Source organism: Apteryx rowi, unplaced genomic scaffold (assembly GCF_003343035.1).
Source record: "Apteryx rowi isolate R43461 unplaced genomic scaffold, aptRow1 scaffold_325, whole genome shotgun sequence".
In the NCBI taxonomy this organism is placed as follows: Eukaryota; Metazoa; Chordata; class Aves; order Apterygiformes; family Apterygidae; genus Apteryx; species Apteryx rowi.
Genome location: NW_020449697.1, coordinates 537645 through 554138, shown reverse-complemented (window position 1 = coordinate 554138; position 16494 = coordinate 537645). Strand labels below are relative to the sequence as shown.

Sequence of the window (16494 nt, the reverse complement as noted above, 5' to 3'; positions counted from 1 at the left end):
CAAAGTGGCTTCGGTAGCCATCAGAAAGCTTTAAACACCCCCCTACACCCACAAAATTAAAAAGGTACGGATTTCACCGTAGGCGCAGTGCTTTTACCTTTGGGCTGTAAGCCCCCAGTCGGCGCTGAGGGCTGGCGCTGTGCCGTCGGCGCACGGCTGCGAGAGCGTGCATGTGAATCCCGCGAAGCGCGGATGACTTGCATGCGCAAGCGCACGTGCTTGCAAGCGTCCCGGCGCGCGTCAGTGAAGGCAGCACGCTCCTTTCCAGCGGAGAGGTTTCCTCCCCTCTGCAGCCGCCTTTGCAGAGCCGTTGCTCTCCCTGAACCAGGGCAGGAGGAGAGAGACCTCCGGAAAAGGACAACAGAAAATGGGAAGAAAAGGACCAAACCAAGAAAACTACCCAATTGCTCACCCCTCCTGCACCGTACACCTCGTCCCAGCACTCTGACTCTGCTCTCGGCAAGGGCGACGAAGGCGGCCTCGCACCGTGCGCACGTGCAAAACCCGTCCCTCACTGGCCTTGCTGATTCGGATGCAGTGAGGGAGCGCTGCACAAAATACAACCATGCGGGTGATGCTTTGGTTAAGAAATTTTGCTTAATTATGGGTTTTGCATGTGTTCTTAGGATTGGGGCCTCGCCGCCCCCTGCCCCACAGCAGGATGTGGCCCTGAGCGCCGCGATGGCGCAGCATCGAACCCAGCAGGACTGAGAAAATCCACCAAGTACACAAAGAAGCCAGGGACGGGAGGAACAACTCCAGTGAGCTCCATTCGGTATCGCATAGAGACCTGGGGCCACAGACAGATCTTTGTGCAAATGCTCCTGCTGTGCCGCAGCCGGGGATGTTGTGTCTGTGTAAAACCAGGCCGCGTTTCTCAGCCGTGGCTTTCTGTTCCTATCAGGCTGCTGCGACGTGTTATTTCAGCACACAGCAGATTCAGCTGCCAGTCAAACTAAACACGATAAGATTTTGCCAGATACATGAACTGAGACAGGAACGAACGGATGTTTTATTCAGCACCCGGCATTTGCTTCACATACTGGGGAAAAAAAAAAAAAAGGAACAGTCAGTTCCCTACTGTTGATTTAAAATAGATACCGATCCGGGATGTAAATATGCTCCTGCTTCGTTTAGGAGCGTTTTATAAAGCACCTCGCGTGGGATGCCGGCGGGCGCCTGCGTCGGGAGTGGATCCGGCTCCCGCTGATGCTGCCGAGGGCCGAGCTGTTCATTTCTTTGAAAGGAATCGGCAGTGAGCGGGAAAGGGGATTTGGGAGCCACGAATGCTGATGCAGGGCTCGTTGCCGAACGGAGCTGTGAGCGGTTTAATTAAGCTCCCCGCACGATCCTGTGCTCATGCCCCTCGTCAGCCGGGGGTTTACCTCTTCGTGGCTTTTTCTCCCCGTCCGACGTCAGATGCCGGGAACAGGCCGGCCTCGCGTGCCGGCTGAGCTCCTCTGCGTGCAACGCTGCGCCGCGGGGAAAGCGTCCGCATTTTCAGGCTGGCCGCCGCGAAGCCAGGAGCAGCCCGGGGTACGCCTCCCGCCTCCGCAAACCTGCAGGTCCTGCATGAAAATAAATGCCGATAAACCACTGGATTCCCGCAATCTGCTCCAAGAACAAGCACCACGCAAGGCTCCTGGCAGCCGGAGGGAGGAGAGGGCTGGGAGTAGTATGTCCAATTAAATATTGACCTTGTGTTTTTGTCCTGGTTTTTGGGGTGCTGCAAGGCCGATTGCAGCGAAGGAGAGGATGGAAAGAGGCGAGCGTCAGTGCGGCCGCCGAGGCCCGCAGCCGAGCCAAGGCGCTGCGAGAGGCCTGCAAAGAGCCCGGCGCGGCGGGCGGCAGCACAAGCCCCTGGCGTGAAATCTGCACCCGTTTTGCAGATGGGGATCGCCACAGAAAAATTCAGCTTGGCGGCAAATCCGCAGCTGGAAAACAGGGCTGTTGCCACCACGGCCACCTTGGGGGGACGCTGGGCCGAAGCCGCAGCGCTGCCAGCCCGAGCCAGAGCCGCAAACCCCTCCCGGGCTCCCGCAGCAGGGAGAGCGGCCGAGAGCATCCAGCGCGGAGCTGCCGCGCCGGCAGCAGGGCTGCAATTTTAATGAGGCCGCCAAGGGCGCCGCAGCCTCCCCCGCGCCGCCGGGCTCGGGCTGTGTTGAGGAAGGAGCCCCGGCTCCCTTGATCTCAAGCGATTTCCCCCCTCTGCTTTTCCCACTCCTCATTTGCAAACGGAGCACGGGACTGCCGGGGGGCAGGACCTGCTCCGGCTGCCGTCCGGAGCAAATGCCTCACGCCGGGGGGGGGTTTATCCCAGTTAATGCTGGCGGAGCAGCGAGATTCTCCTCTGAAACCTGAGCAGCACAACGAGCTTCAACTAGAACATCCCTTAACCTCCATGCTCCCAGCGTGCAGCCAGCCCCATGCCAGCAGCCAAGCCTGTTTCCCCAGATACTGATAAGACATGAGCAGCTCCAAAGGCCATGGCAACTTAAAAAAAAAATATAAGTTAGGGTGCTTTTCACCTCCAGATGTGCTTGGCAAGGATGGCAACGGTGCTTTCGGGCCTCACTTGCCTTGTGTCCCTGCGTAACTCACTGATTTCAGTAAAGCCACAGCGGCGATGGGAAAGGAGAAGTAGGTCCTTTCTGTTTAGAGGAAGGTTTTTTTCCTCTCTAATGAAATGCAAATACTGAAAGCGAAGATGTGATACAGCAAAATGATGCAAGAAAAAAGTACTATGTTAATGAATGCAAACAGCAGAAGGAAGGAAGATGAGGCTGATCTCTGATCTTGCCTGTGCCAGTGTGAATGCAAAACAGCTCTGCTGAAACCAGGCGGACTATTTCAGTTTTAACCTGAGATAACAACAAAACCCCGAATGATTTGGGTGCCTGTACTTGCTCTGCAGGGACTCGCCGTGGGACGGGGGCTCAGGGCGCCGCAGCGCGCCGGGGCTTGGCCCCTTCCCTGCTGCTGGCCTCCCGTCGGCCCCGGAGCCTGCCGTTCCCTGCCTTCCCCCGTAATCCCTACGTACACATGCCTTCTCCTATCCTTTGCCTATCCAGGCGACGAGGACTTTGGGACAGAGGCTGCCTTTCCTCTGCAGCTTCCCGAGGCACAGCATCGTCCCCATCTCTGTCCGTCTGCCCGCTGCTCCGGGGGCAGGAAGAGCCCTGGGGCACCAACGCTGGCCAGGGCAGAGCCAGGCCATGCCACTGCTCCCCACGGTCCAGCACGTTCTCCCTCTACCAGAAGCTAAAAATAGAAATGCTAAAAATAAAGAATGATCAGAAAATGCTAAACCCCAGAGATCTCCCTGAACTCCGAGGATTAATTTTAATTTCTCCTTAATCCAGCCCAGAACAGCTGCGGCACTGCTGAAGGCAGGGCTCGGCTGCGGGGTCGGGAGGCCCTGCAGCACCGGCGACGGGCCCAGGCTACGCAGGGCTCGGCCAGCCCCAGTCGCCTGTGGCACCGGCTTCGTTCCCGCGCCGAGACGGAGCACCCGGGTAGGGATGCGCGAACTGCAGGGCAACACGGGCTAGGAGCCTGCGGCGCGACGCTGTGAAGCCGCTGGTGCAAGAGGCGTTCCCAGCCCCAGGTCACCCGCTCCCGGGGCTGGCGTCCCCGCGCGTGGCTCCCGTTTCGCCTCCCAGGGCACCGGCTGCGCTGAAACAGCCCGTGTCTGGGCGAGGAGATCGGCAAACACCACCCCGTCTGCTAAACTCAGAGCTCGCCCCCGGCCGGGGCGAAGAAACCCTTCTCAGGGCCCCGCTGACTCCTGGAAACGGCCAGGTGCTTATTCAAGACTAATTCTTTCATTTAATGCAAAGGGAGAGTCCAGGATGGGCTTTTACTGGAGCTGCTCACTAGAGCCGAGCCTTTCTGCCCCCTCCGTGGCAATGGCAGCCGGCGCCAGCGGAGCCGCGTTTGCGCTAGGCGGTTGCCCAAACGCCGCACGGGAAGCTGCGGGTCGGCCCTTTCGCCTCCGAGCGGAGGGAGGAAGCTCGGATCTGCTGCTCGGCGTAAATAACCGAGCGCTGCGGCGACGGGAAATTGCAACCTGCCGAGCCGCTGCAGCCGCGCGCAGGAAAACGAGCGGGAATCTCTTGCTGCTCTCCATACAGATGGGCACCGGAGATGGTTAAGCATCATTAACTAGAGGCACCGCTCCCAGCTTTACCTGCTGCAATCAGATATATGCAAGCATATGCGTGGGACGATTTGCATGCAGAGCTAGCCAGGGACTTTGCTTCGGCGCAGGGAGGAGATCGCCCTTAATCCCCAGGACAAGCTCCCCGGCGCAGTGCCCCCAAGCAGCAGCAGCATCCACAGCAGCCAAGTTGGCGGCGGATGGGATTTGGGGAGAGACAAGGTTTCCATGGGCAGCAGATGGGTGGGCTCCAGCAGCAGGAATGAGGCCAGGCAGCGCAGCCAGCTCTCCGAAATATTTCCAGTCCTGAGCTCCTGTGAACAAAGACTCATAGTCTGAGGTGCGACTTATATGCAACAGCCCATAAACACCTGAAAAATGTCTTTAGAAATGCCTCAGACCTCACCACAATGCTGCTACTGTGGAGCTGTAGGAGCTCTTCGCGTGTCCGGCACGCACCCCCAGCTGAATTCCGCCTGGGAAAAAATACCAGGTCTAAGCAATTTCGCACAGGCCTGCTATAAACGTGCTCTCAATTCAGGAGTGACCAGAGAGGTAAGCAAATATTTTTCTGGCAAGGAAATTACATTGTGTTTACACCTAACACTGCTTGCTGAAGAGCTGCCTGGACTCACGCTCCACCCTGCTCAATATTTACCCAGCTGGAGAAGAAGCTCAGCAGTGTTGGGCTGTGCCGGGCACGACACCGCTCAAGAGCTGAGCGTTTACACAGATAGGAAGCCCCGCGGTTGGTGAACTGAGCACGGGCCTGTGATGCAGAAGACCTGGCTCCTGTTGGCTGTATCTTGTTTTGGGGGGAAGCTGCGATGCGTCAGATAAGGGGCTGCTGTGTTGGCGCGCTCGCACAGCGCCCAGCACGGCGCTCTCGCCGTGTCCAAAGGCAGGGGGGGTAAAAAGCAGAGATTCACATCAGGAATGCCCAAATTACAGGCCACCCTACGGACACAGAAACTGCGCATCCCCAATCGAAATAAATAAATATGTTTTAAAACCAAACACGTGCGTGCGTGTATTTTAAATTAATTTTGAATTATTACCAGTACTTTGGTCCTAAATACATCTTGATCCAAATCTCACATGAAAATGTGACACATGCAACAAATAAAAAAATGCATCAATTCCCGACATAAAAAAGGCTTAGTGATCAGAAACAAAATAAATCTGTATCAAACTTAGTGAGAAACAGAGCTTGTAGGGAAAATAACGTTTCAGAACAAAAGTAAAACAGAACTGAAACTAGAGTTTCCCTGATGTTACGGACCCTCGGCATACCCTGCCGCCAGCTCGTGCAATGCCGCCCCGGTCTCCCAGCATGCCACCTGGATTTAAATCACTGGATTTAAATCACTTTGCAGCCCATTTACCTTCTAATTCATCTTCAGTGGATCATAGTCAACGATGTGCTACCATACATTTTAGTTTTAAGCTAACCTAGGCGGTGGAAAGCTTTCCTTCCTTCCTTCCCTCCCTCCCTCGCAGCAGCCTCACTGCCGGTCGGCTGGGGCCAGGCGCCCGGCGCTGCTGGGGCTCAGGGGGGACGCGGGTGGCGCAACTTGCTTCAGACGCTTTCTTCCTTCTTGGCCTAGTTCAGCGATTTTTAATCACATTTACTGACATCTAAAATTTTAGCAGGGAGCCACAGTCCTGTATTTAATTTAAGCCAACTCACAACAGGCTTTTGTGGATCCTCTCTGACGTCTCGCAGCTCTTGGGGACCGCGTATTGCAAATAACCGCCCCAGCCGAAATACCAACTGAAACACGAATAACTAATCTACATAAAAACGTCGTTGCATTTTTCCTGTATGGTTTTAGTCCCATTGAAAGCGGGCAGCGGCCGCGCAGAGGTCCCGGTGCTGCGTCACTGCCGAGCGCGAGCTGCAGTCTGTTGTTTGCCAGCCCCAAGCAAAACGCGCAGTCGCCTCAGAATGGGCCTAACTGGTAAAAAAAATTGAACCCAGCCCCTCTGCGAAGGGGGCGCATTTAACACTCGGTGCGTGGCACCCGTCTCCTCGCCCAGAGCCACCCGAACCGATCCTGCGCGGACTGAACCCGTCCTTCGTGCAACACCGCTTGCTCCCGCGTCCCGCCTGCGCGTCACGGCCCTCAGCTTCGCCCCGGGATGCTCGTAGCGCGGATAAACCGGGGGACTGAATGCAGGAGCCCCAGGGAAAAAATATTACAAGCCAGCAGAACATATACAGTTGTGAATTTTATAAAGCTGTAAAACATCTCAGGGCGTTGTGCAAGCAAGGAAGCACGCCCGGCTGCTACCGGTGCCAGCTCCCGGTGTGGGCAGCTATCCCCATCCAGCCCCGAAAGCACCAGCTTTCCCTAAGACCCGCTGCTGCAAACGTTCGAAGGCTAGTGACCCCCAGAGCTCCTTGCTGCTCCCTTGGAGACCTTCCGCTTTGCACCAGGCGGTGCTAATCCCGGCTTGCCGCATGTGCCACACGTCACGTCCCCTCGACTGCCTGCCAAGGAGCGAGCGGCCCCAGCTGCAGCCTGCCCATGGCCACTGCCACCCCTCCTGCAAAACAGGGGGACGCCTGCAAGAACGAGCTGGCGGGTGCTTTCCCAGGGGACGCAGCGTGGGTTTAAACTAAGTTTTACAGCTAGTGGAACAGACCTTCAAGGTTGCATTTAAAACCTATCCTATTTGGTCCCTAGATTGCTTCCTGTTCTCCAGCCAAGAAGGATGCAGAGGCAAATGCCCATAAAAGCGGAGCGAGCTCTGGTGAGTTGTCAGCCCCAGCATGGCCAGCGGTGCACCGGGACAGAAATGCTGCCCCAGAAAGGTCGCTGCCTGCCCAGGGGATTTCCATCCCAAAGCAGAAGTAGCTCAGATCATGGCTTACTTCTCCAGCAGACACAAATCTGCAGCACCCTGAAAGCAGTTGCCTGTTGTCTAAATATTTTCCTCGGACTGTTGATACAGACAGGTCAAACGGGCTCACGGCCGCGCAGCGGCTTCAGGTAGCCTGTGCTCCAAGTGCTTGTGAAGTTGCCTCTAATTCCTGTGCTCATCAGTCTGGAAACAAGCACAAAGTTTCCGCGGGCTGACAGCTGCCAAAGTTCACTTTTCAGTTCCACCAATTTCGGTGAGAGCTCATGCAACGAAACCTCCTGCAAAATCTCTGCAAACGTAGAGCTGAGCTTTGCCTCCTATTAATCAGCAAACCGTGCAGCGTGATGGTTTTGCCAGGCTTGGATGCATTTTAACTGCAACCCCGAGCACATCTCAAAGGGAAAAAGATACTGGTGCATCAACTTACTTCTCTCTGCAATCAGTCCAAGACTCATGAACTGCAAACTCCTGAATTTAGATTTCCATGCCTTTCTTGAGCAACACACACCTGCTTTTTACTGCCCTAGCCACTTATAAAGCTACCACCCCGAATGCTCTTCTCGCCCCTGACATAAATTGTGTCCTTAAATTATTTAAAATGGGTTTCTCCTCTCCGACCCTCTTCTCCCCTTCCCACCCTGTACCAGCTAAATCCAAGCCCTAAAGCAGATGTCAGAATAGCAACGCAACCCAAGCGTGCAGCAGCTCCAAGCCTCCCAGCAGCAGGGATTGTGTTGCGGGGAGGGCGCAAACGTGGCAGCGGTTTCACAGTCACGTTTGTGCACAGCAGGACATCGCAAGCATGGCCCTGCCTGCCCAGAGCGCTGCTGCAGTACCAGCCTGCTCCGCGCGGGAGCCCGCAGCACGCCCACGCTGATTCGGAGCGCTTCCCTGCTCAGGCATCGGAAGCGGTATCACAAAACCCCAGAGGTAAAGGGCACATGGCCTCCGCGGGGGGACGCTTCCCTCGGCGGCTGCACCACACCGGCGGGGCGAGCGGCGAGGCCCCGCGGGCAGCCAGGAGCGAGAGGTTATCCGACCCCAGTGCGGCCGTTCCTCCACGCTCACGCCGTGGCCATGCAGGTGCTGCAGCGCCCGCTGGGCACCAACCGCTCCCTCCAACTCTGTAACTCAAGCACCGCATTCACGGCACTCTTAATGTGTGCACAGATCACATTAGCTCTCTTTATTCTTTCCTAGCTTCAGTGTGTGAGAGAATTAGCCCTCACAAGCCGCGTTTAGTTTAAAAGGGTTTAGTGCATCGGTTTCCCCTGCGACAGGCAGCTGCTGCTGCCTGCAGCCCCGGCTCCCGCTGGCCCGGGTGATGCCAGGCCCTCAGGTGCACATGTGCATGCGCAGCCCCCTGGTCAAAACCCGTTGGAAATAACCAGCTTCCAAATACTTTCCCAGCCACGTTTCCTTCCCGGACACCGTTCGCAGTAGGAACGCCACAAAACCAGCAGGGCTCTGCAAGTCAAGAGCAGGCGGCTCGCTGGGGACTCCACGGTGCCTCGTCCCGGGCCGCCTGAGCGCCCGCTCTGATCTCGGCTCTCGTTTTACCCTCGTTTCTAGCCGACTGCACTTTCAGGCTCCCTTCACGCAGGGGCCAGGGCTGTGCCGCAGACCTCTCGGGAGGGCGTTTGTTTCTAAAGGCCTCAGCTCAGATTTTCCCTTTTGGAAAAGCTTTTGCAGCCAAGTCGCCCGGTGCCGGGGCTGCTCGCCGATTGGAGGCTCCTGGCTGTGGCTCCCCTTCCAGCCGCCCAGCAGCGCCCCGGTAAGACCATCAGGTGCCTGACGGGAGTCAGGGGGCTAAGTGCTAGTGCAGAAGCAAAAGGAAAATTATTTCCTCTTCAAACGAGTTCGAACTTCTCTAATCCACAGGACAGCAGCGGACACAGGAGGAAGCAAGTGCGCAGGGCAGCGGTTAGTTCCCCATGTGCAGATCCGAAACGGAGCAAGCTCGCGCTGCACCAGGCGCCCGGGGAGGAACGCGGGGGCCACTGCCAGGGATGGCACCAGTGGGGCCCCTCCTGGCATCTACGTGCTCCTCGCCCGCGGCTCTGGTCAGGAGAGGTTGCCTGTGTCCGGGGCCATTTCCTGGCCCCGTGGGAGCAGGCAGGAGGGAGGAACCCCTCCGGAGCGGCCAGACCCCAGGCGCCACCAGGACATGGTCCAGTTCTCCCTTGCAAAGCCCTTAATCAGATTTCACCTGTGATTAGCTCAAATACATTTTCAGCCTCTGGTTCAAAATAGCTTTTCCTGCTAGCAGGCAAGTAATCTAACACATGAATGCTTTCATTCTGCCCCAGCCCCTGTCTCCTAGCAAGTGCTTTTTTTCCACCCTAAGACTTTAACCTTGTCTAGTTTCCAGACTTTCTTAATTTGAGAAACCGGGATACAGAATACCCAGGGCAGGTGTTCAGAGCCGGTAACGGAGGTTGCTGCAGGGATGGGGACTGAGGCTGTGACCCCCATACACTGGACCAAACCGAAGCCCGGCCAGGCGCAGTTCGGATACAGAGAGCACAGCTAATCCAATTAAATCTGAGTTTCTGAGCAGTCTGCAGTTGGGGGGAAGTTCACGTTCTGCAAAAGCAATTTAACTCAGGAATTTATACAGTCAGAGGCGAGCACCGTGCAGCTGCCGCAGAAACACGGACCGGGGCGCTGCCGTGGATAGAGCCCTGCCTCGCACCGGGCTCCCTCTTCTCCTCCTAACAAGAAATAGAGCGGAAGAGATTCAGCAGTTTGGGGGATCATATCCCAAAGGCAGCATTTAAATAAATACCTAGGGGCCTTAGGCTACTCATTTTAAAACAGGACTCATGCATCCCGGGAAAGACTTTTTTAAATTATTTTTTTTAAAGGAGTCTAATTGATGGTAGCTTGGATGCTAGCAGCAGAATAACAGCCTGCAAAATTATCTGTATCAGTAAGAGAGCTGCTTGACAACCCACTGCAGCATATGAGCTGGGATTAGGGCACAACCCATCGGGCCGAGCTATCGCCAAGGAAGTCGAGGTGACAATTTGGGAGCATGACCAAAGATGATGGCTAAGTTGGGCCAAGCACAGACACCATGGACAGCTGTTCACCAAGCTGAAGAGTTTGCTCTACAAACACCACTTCCTACAGAAGGAAATCAGACCAGCAGAAAAGTGTTATTACAGGGAGCACAGGTGGGATGCCGAATAGTCCTCCTCACACCATGCAGGCTCTCAGTCATAAGTGTTTAAAAGGTTAAATACATCATCATAAGCCTGCAAGCAGGAGCCACATTAGCGGATGCTACTCATCACAGCAACTGCATGGCTTTCTCATTAAAAAAAAAAAAAGTCTTTGCTTCTTGCAAAAAGCAAGACAAATTACCACCAGGAAAGCAAGAACATTCTCACTGCCTTGAGTATGTAATTTAATAATCCCATCAAAATAGAGTTATTCTAATGCTACTGCGAAAGGTACAGACTGTCCAGTGCTGTGGTACATAACAGCCAATAATAGCCACTTCTAGAACTGCAACTACACTTTGGTCTCCTGTGTGACAGTTTTAAACACAGCTTTAGGCTAATCAGGAGATTTCTGTCCTATTAATTAATTTTTAGAGGTGAATGCCCAGATATACTCATATAGTAGAACTCAGATTTGTCTGCTAAGTTCAAAATTGGCCGTCATCGTAATGGGAGTCTGTCAAAGACAACTATATCAAGATGCTCAAGCTGAGAAGCTTTTGCGAGTGCTCCGCAAGTTCGGTCACAGCACAGGGCTCAAGCAAACATGGGGCTCTAATGAGTCAGACATCCCTTGGGACACAGGCTGTTTGGCACATTCCTGCAACGTACGGGGAATGGTCTTTGACGCAGAAGGTAGAGAAAGCAACTGGAAGAGCCACGGCTTTAGATTTCAGAACATGAAGAGGAACACAACTCAAGTGACATTAACTGCACAGCCCTAGAGATCGTAATTCCCAGGAAAGGAAGGAAAATGGCAAAACACCATGAGACCAGGGAGAACCAGAACTGGAAGAGCGGGTTTTGCTTTCCATCTCTCTTGTGTTTAACTGGACAATACGAGTGAAATGGGAGTGGTGGCCCCATACACAGAGGTCCAGTTAGTTCACATTATGCCTTCCAGACTCACTGGAAAAAAAAAAAAAAAAAACTCAAAATCCCACAAAGCCATGGCCAAACCCTAGTAAGCAAGCAAACCCAGAGATCTGTGTTTGGAGGATGCTCTCCACTAGATGAATCTTGTACAGGAGCTGCAATTACTGACCTAAGTACTTATCATTTCTACCATTTCAGATTAAAACAGAAAGATACTTCATTCATGGATATACTGTAGGTCACCAGCAAGACAAATAAATATTAAAAAAAGGTCATCTGTGCTGTTTTTTTAAATGGATTGCTGGAGTTGAACCAGAACAGAGCTAGCCCATCATTTAAAATGATAGAAGTTCATTTCTGCAAGTCTTAATAGCAGATTCTTTCCTTAATAGTCCCATTTATATGATATTATCTACATTCCCAATGTGTTAGAATCATTTTAAGTAATGCAATATTAAAGCCATTTGTAGCAGAGGAACAGTCATGGATACAAGCTAAAATTAATTGGTCATGCAGGCCGGGAATCTCGGAGCCACAGCTTTTCACCAACTGCAGCCATGCAAATAGAGGCAAAATCTCTCTTTACTGCGAATATTTGTTCTTCCACCTGTCCTACACTAAAGCTTTGCCACCCCCCTTTGCTCCAAAAAAGGACAGCCCCAGCTCCACAGTATTTTGTCCAGCAGTCTGAATACCCCCTCAGCTCCAGTTCCCGAGGAGTAACACACACAATCTGCAAACCAGGGCACTTGGATTAAGAGGAAGATGCTCTTGCGTTACTCATCTCTACAGCAAGAGCGTCATTTCCTAGTGTATGCTACAGGTTAGCTTGAAAAACCTAACCAACAGGACTTAAAAATGCACAACTTTACATTCATAAAATGTGCAAGAAAACTGGCTGCTAGGCCAGATCAATTTGTTCACGCTTGCATAAATGCACACAAAAGGTACATGCAGAGGAAGTTAGAGCCCAGAGCACAGCTCCGACACCCAGGGTTTCCTTGTTGAATCAATGAGTCCCCAAAGCATAAAGATCATGGAGCCAGTTTTTGCCAAGAAGCACATAATCGGGAGCAAGATACACAAAGATTCACATTGATAAGCTGGAGTCCTGAATATCAGATCACAGAATTGCAGCCAGCAACCTTGCACACAGCTCAGTAAACAGTGGGAGAGCTAGATTACATTTAGCAAGAAATCCACGCTCAAATTAAAGACACCAAGCAATGGAGACGCACACCCTGTGATATTTTCAAATGGCAAATTTCCTCCCTTGTGAAGATCTGCACCCTCGCAGCTCCCCACCTCTCACCGGGCACCTGGGCACCGCAGCCAAGCTGCGCAAGGGCACCGTCACAGGGGATGGCTCTCAAGAGCTTTGCTTGGCAAGTGAAGCATGGCCGGTATTTAAGCAGCACCATCATTCAGGAAGAAGTTCCTTCCCGAATATACCATGGGAGCATCTCTGGAGACCAGCAAAGCCTGGGGATACGTGGACAGCACCCACCCTGGGACAAGCTGCACCCTTTTGATGAACAGGGTGGGTATTTTATCAGGAAGGTGGTGGCTTCTAGGGCTGCCAGATGCCCTGGTAGCTGCTTATGTAGTATGACGGCTTTCTCATCGGTGGCAATGACTGCATATTAAGGAGCTGAAATGTAATAGATGAAGGCTCCTTAGCCAGCAGTTAAAATTTGTATTTACTTAATGAAGCATTCATTATCTTGCCCTCCAGGCATGAATGTTAATTACATGAACGTTTTACATCATGAACGAGACACCTTTGGTTAGGTGGCGGCACCAGTCCTTCGGGTTAACGATTTCCTGCCCAAGCATTAGATGGCCGCAGCTGGCGGCTGGCCTCGCACCACAGGCAGGCGCCTCGCAGCTTCCCGGGAAGATCACCAACGTCCCTTAGGCTCAAGGGATGAAGCTTCGAAAAAGCACTTTTAGGTAAGCATGGACCCCGCATCCCTGTTTCAACAGAGAAAGGCAACAACTAAGGAAGCAATGTGGCAAAGTTTGGCAATCTGTGCCAGAGGATAAGCCAGAACTTCAGCTCTTCCGACAGCCGGCACATTGTAGAGGCTCCCGATTTCTATCCTAAAAACTGCACAAAAATAGCACAATTATGGGAAAATCCTTTTCAAAGTGGAAAAGAAAACAACAGTCTGAGTTTAACAAGGAAACGGAGCTATCTGAACATGCACTCCTAGAGTCTGGTGTTATTTCTGTAAAGCGTCCAAGAGTTCTCACAGAAATCCTTCACAACACGCATTTCCACCGGGGGAGGCTAGGCCGCTAGCTAAGTATTTTATTTTCCCCCCAAGCATTTTATTTAACATAATCAGAAGTTTCCATACATGGAGAACAAAATGTCTGTTAAAAAAAAAGTATTGGCTCTGCAACAGGCAGCTACGATCAGAAGCGACTGGTTTATTCCTGAGGACATGAGTCATAAATAATATGGCAGAATGGAAAAACCTCCTCTCAGGTTTTTCCACAGAAGATAACGGGGCTTTCAACCAAATACAAAAATTTCAGAGAAAGCAAAGCATTGCCTGTGAGGGAGAAAGAAGGAAAATGTCAGGCTTTAGCAATTTTTCCCCTCAGTGTTTCATTTTTGACATCTTTCCCCTTTTCAACAACAACAACGCCAGCATTTTACAAGCAGCAAAACTCACAGCCCCCCTGCCCAGCTCACATCAGCTCCGGACACACGCCGCTCCCCGGCAGAGGATCGGCATCACCTCTTAAAATCATCTTCTTGACCCACATTTATAGGCAGGGAAGCTGAGGGCGGGAAAGATGAAGTAACTCATCGAGGCCACCGAGGAGGGGAATTGAGCAGCGAGCCCCAAAACCTCCTGCCTCCTCTGTAAGTGCTCAGCAGCTAATTAACACACCTCCCACAGCCGCCTCATCCTGGCAGCGCCGCGGCTCGGCACGACGCTGTGCTGGGACGCGTTCAGCACGTGGATAGAGCAGCTCCCGCGGCAGGACGCAGTCAGGGTCTGCGTGTTACCAAGCAAACGCCTCCCTGAGGCCTGGAAACCACCTCAGCCAGCCATCACCTGCACCCAAAGGGCCTCTGCTCCTTCCCTCACCCAGCTTTGCCTGCCCAGATCACCCACCTCTCGTTATATGTGCGTGCGACACCCACTAACGGGGCCCAGCTGGGGCCTCCAGCTGAAGCCCCAATGCCATCACTAACCACCGCCATTTTCTGCCCTTTGCCGCCCTCCTGCCGCCATTTTATGTGCCTTGCAGCCCTTCCGCCGCCATTTCCTGCCCTTTGTGGCCCTTCTGCCGCCATTTTCTGTCCTTTGACGCCTTCTCGCCGCCATTTTCTGTCCTTTGCCCCCCTCCCGCCGCCATTTTCTGTCCTTTGACGCCTTCTCGCCGCCATTTTCTGTCCTTTGCTGCGCTCCCACCGCCATTTCCTGCCCTTGGCCACCCACCCGCCGCCATTTCCTGCCCTCCAGAAAACCTGTGTAGCCTTCCCACCGCTGGGGCTGCAGCGCAACTTGAGCACGCGTCCCCTGGAGCTCTTATTAAAAGCCCCCGCTGCGCCCGGTCCCTTTGCCGTGTTCGAGGAGGCTGCGCTGCGAGGCCGCCGCGGAGGCTTGCCGGCGGCCGCGGGAGCCGCTGACAGTCGAGCCACCTCCAAGTGACATTTCCCTGGCGCACGGGCCGCTTTCGGCGGGACGTGTGTCTCGCTCTGCCAGTCAGCTACGGGAGAGCAGCCTCGCCTGCTATTTATACCCCCAGCCAAAAGGCGGGTAAAAATAGCCCTGGTGTGTTTGTCGGTCTTAAAAAACTCTGCTGTAAAACCTTTCTTTCGGGGAGAAAAATCTCCCATCCCCGCCTGGATCGATCGTCCCTGTGGGGGGAAGGATGAATGCTCTAAAGTGCCAGATTTAGATCCTTAAAGGTTATAAAGTGCTTCGGTATCGAGAGAGTGAGAGGAGGATGAAGGATTCAACTGATAACTGAGAAGCAGCTTGAAGCGTCCTTCTCCAGCCCCCTCGGCTCAAAAAAAAAAGGCGGAAGACCAAAAAGCCGGTCACAAATGTCACCCATCTCCCAGGAGAGTCTCATCGCGATGGGGCTCGGCAGCCTGAGTCCATCTCTGTTTTAAACCACCGTGTCAGTGCAATAGGAGACACCCCAGGACGGGAGTCATCCTCCCCGGTGGCCTGTGAGGTGTCGAATTGCTCTTGAACCGGGATTAAAGGCCACTAGTCCTGCTGTATTTATAGCCGTATGATTGTCTTTTGAAAAAATCGTTGTGACCGGTCGGATCTGGAGGGAGCTCTGAGAGCCGCGCGCGGCGTTTCTCCTTACAGCCGGGTCTTCAAAAGGTCACCCCGGCCCCCGGGCTGAAGAAGGCAGCTCCTGTGGGCATCGTTAGTCCCATCCTGGTTTTACCGCCTGGCATCACCAAAGCAACATGATGAAAGGAAGGAGATTTACTGCACAAGCTCCTCTTCCTCTCAGCCTCGCCACGGCCATGCCGGCAGCCTCCTGCTCTGGAGCGGAGGGCCAAGGTTGCTGCCGCCGCTCTCCAAAGCCTACGTGTGTCACTGTCTGAGTCAGCTTCTCTGCACTTTGCTATTAATAGACCGCTTTGGCTTGCTGCACTCTAATTGCAGTTTAATAATACATCTAATGCAAGAAAGTGAGAGAGCGGCCCTGTATTGCAAATATAGCCCGCTCGTGCTTGCAGCACGCGGGCCGTCTCTCTCCTTCCTCGCCCACGCTGGCAGCCGGCACCGGCAGCAGGAACGAGAGCGATTCGGCTTCCCGAGGAGCCCTCGACCGACAGCCTCAGCCCTGCTGAGCTGCAGCCGCCGACACAAAAGCCTCCCGACCAGAAGGGCTCGCTCTGCACGTACGGTGTCATCGCGCCTCAAGGCCACGTTGAGGGTCTGGCACTTCTCCGCTTTCCTCCTAAGCAGGATCAAAGGGCTGACACGGGAGGGCAGGTGCTTCCCAGGGACCACTGGTGGGATGTACCCTGGAGACTTTCCTTCTGCTCTTACTCACAGGGCTGCCAGGCCAAGATGCCAGAGTGTCTTTTTCACTGTCCGCGATGGGAAATATTGAGCACAATGTTTTTCCCATAGGGAACTTCCCTATAGGACTTAGGTCCAAGCTTTCTTAGCCACGAGCTGTGCCGGCAACTTGCCATGAGCAATGCACAGAATTCAGTTTGTGAATAACGAGCGAATCTCTCTCCTACGGGGGAGCAGTTGTGCACTGTCAGCTCCCAGCGATCTCCAGAGCCACACGCAACGCTCTGCTCTAATCAAACCAGGTTTTTTCCTACCAGCCATACTCGAGATGATCACGTCCATGACC

General features: G+C 53.7%; 1 protein-coding gene across 1 annotated transcript in view; it reads right to left on the bottom strand.

Annotated features, from left to right (window-relative positions):
* Positions 1-993: 993 nt before the first annotated feature.
* YPEL2 (yippee like 2) overlaps positions 994-16494 on the bottom strand; it is a 47734-nt gene continuing 32233 nt past the window's right edge. Inside the window, exon 5 of the transcript XR_003254440.1 lies at positions 994-1568. The gene's annotated coding sequence lies outside the window, so the exon portion shown is untranslated. The remainder of the gene's footprint in view (positions 1569-16494) is intronic.